At 56.4% G+C, this 2,785-nt stretch overlaps 1 pseudogene; it reads right to left on the bottom strand.

Moving 5' to 3' along the window:
- Positions 1-309: 309 nt before the first annotated feature.
- On the bottom strand, positions 310-915 carry LOC147960266 (uncharacterized; annotated as a pseudogene).
- Positions 916-2,785: the final 1,870 nt, after the last annotated feature.

Here is a 2,785-nt window from a genome sequence, read left to right as displayed (position 1 = left end):
CCTGGTATTAAAGTTTTGCCGTTGTTGGTTTACTTCTTTAGAGCATCTTCTATAGATGGTCCAAAATTTATTGGTGTAACATCGGAGATGTAAAATTTAGACCGTCAAAAAATACGTTTTGAAGCTCTGAAAAAAGCTTAACTCTAACAGATGGTCCAAATTGATGGTAAAAAAACAACTCCAATAAATGGTGCAAAATGAAGATGTAAATTTCTTAAAACGACAAACTACTAGTCCATTTAACATAGTTGAAACATCAAATACAACATAGTTTCATACATGAACTTCAACTACTACTTATTCAAACTACTAGATAAACGACTCCTCATCGTCGGAGCTGCAGAATTGCACCCAGAACTCCTTCTTCGGGTCGTCGCACCCCTCCTCCTTTTCCTCCGAGAAGTCTGCCCAGTCCTTCTCGGAAGTGGACTCGATGGGGATCACCGTCGAGGGACCGACCTCGTCCTCCTTCTTCGCCCCTTCTTCTTCTGCTCCACCTCACGCTTCCAGTAGTACTCCAGCTCGGCCTGGACGTATTCCGGATACTCACGAGCAAACCTCGCCATCGCCTCCTCGTCGATCTCGCCGGCACTGACGACAACCGACGGCTTCTTCTTTGTCGGGATCTCCTTCATCTTGATGCCCTGCGGCACAAGCATCTCCGCTTCTGCCCGACTCTCGATCTCTGGGAAGTTGAGGTGCTCCCGAGGCCTCTCGGCACGCCACACCGCCACGTCATAGGTACGGTGGCCTCGTGGGCGGAGGGGTATGTGCCGATCCACCAACGCCTCCTGGCATCGGAGAACTCCACTCCGAAGTTACCAGAGGGCTTCTGCCTCACGCCGAAGAAGCCCGACTTGCCCTTCAGCGTCTTCTTCGGCGCCATCGGAGAGCGATGGAGCGGTCGGGGCGATGGCGGACGGAACCGGGCGGGGCGGCGGCGGCGGCGTGTGGGACGGTGGCGGACGAAGCTGGAGCGGGTCGGAGCTACGGCGGGCGGGCCGGGGCCGGGCGGAGCTGCGGCGGACGAGGCAGGGCGGACGGGGCAGCGGCGCACGGGGCGACGGCGTGCGCGGCGGGCGGGCGGCGGGGCGGCGTGGAAACAGTGGCGGGGGGCAGGGCGGGGCCGGATCTGATGCGTGCGGCGTGCAGCGGGGCGGCGGCGGGGTGTGGAGGCGGCGGGCGGTGACGGGGCGGCGGCGGACGGGCGGGAAAGGAAAGGAACTGGCGGTTGGACGTTCGCGGCTTGCGGTTGGTTTTGACCAGATGCACCTCGTAATGTAAATTTGCATCGCAAGGTGTTGTATTTTACATCACGAGAAAGTCGCCTGTTGGAGCTGCGTTTTTGGTCTGAGACGATTTAAAAGTTAGTTATTTTTATATTTGAACCATCTATATTATAGATGCTCTTATAAGCGTCGCGCTGCCAATATGCGACTTGAACTTGTTTGTCGCACTGGCTAGTACTGTTCGCAACCCATTTTTTTGACATCGCTGATGCGGTGCCCCCCGTGTCACTCTTTGCCGCATTGAGCAGCATATAGTGGAGGTCACGGCCTACGACTTCTCCAGCGGCATATGGCAGCCAGCCAGCCAGTCAGGCCGAAAGAACACGGCAAACACGCGGATCTCGCGCCACAATCAATTCAACCGCACACGTGGCTCCCTCGCAATCAACCAAAAAAGAAAATTCATCAACCTTACGTGGCCGGGGCAGGTGGCCTGTTGGTCGGTTCACGAGGAGGATCCCTGCGGCAAAGGACGCTGCCGGCAGCTCGCTGGCTGTAGACGGTAGACCTGCAACGGCACGCGCGTTGGGTCGATCGTATCGTCGTACCGGCGCACGGGGCCCTCGTGAAATGCAGGCGCGCGCCCGTGCATGCTCTGCATGTTGTCACCCGTGCTGGCGCACGCGCAAGAGCCTACTGCCCAGCCCTTAAGACAGAGTCACTCGAAGTTTTTCCCTTTTCATTTTCTTTTGCGATGGAACTATACGAAGCCGAAAACTTCCTTATGTACCTGCTGAGTGCTGACCCGTATTCACTGTGCGGTGACAACTGACGACCGCGGTGGCCTGACCTCTTCCACACACCCGCGGCAGCGGAACTCGCGGACTGGAGCCACAAGGCGTCAGCCTCGGTCACGCAGGCACCGCGCGATCTACACCTACACTACACCGCGGCGGCTGGCTGGACCCCTAGCACACGCAGAGTTCGTGGCACGTTCCACGGTGCACACTGAACGCCGGGAGGTGCCAACGTCTAGTCACCGCGCGCCGTGCACCGTCCGAGGTTTCAGTTCACACAACGCCACGCTAGCGCCTAGCGGCGGCTAGCTGGGCGCGCGACACGACACGCGGCGGAGGCCTCGTCACTTTCCTCGTGGCTTCGTCCGACACGCTATGTTGTGCTCAGCTCGGCGTTCCCTTCCATCCAACCAGCTGTGCACGTCCCGTGTCGGGCAGAGGCCGGGTGGCAAATGCAAATCATGCACTCGAGCATCGATCCGCGCATGCCCGCGTGTTGATATGGTAGACCGTCCGTAGGCCGAGAGCTAAGCTTGGATGTGACCTCTCGTTCTAATTTATTAGTTTCCTTTGTAATTTGTGTTAAATATTGATTTTAGATTTAGCTAACAAAATGTCAATGCATGTCGTAAAAAATAATATAATTAAAAGCCATGTTCAAATATAAATTTAACGATATGATTTATGAGTCCGGGATGCTAGCGTCTCCACCCCACCTACCCCACACCCACGATCCCCACCTCGCCGCCAATGTCCCCA

Source organism: Triticum urartu, chromosome 7A, assembly GCF_056163025.1.
Source record: "Triticum urartu cultivar PI428250 chromosome 7A, HENAU_Tu73, whole genome shotgun sequence".
In the NCBI taxonomy this organism is placed as follows: domain Eukaryota; kingdom Viridiplantae; phylum Streptophyta; class Magnoliopsida; order Poales; family Poaceae; genus Triticum; species Triticum urartu.
This window is presented reverse-complemented; position numbering and strand designations above follow the sequence as displayed.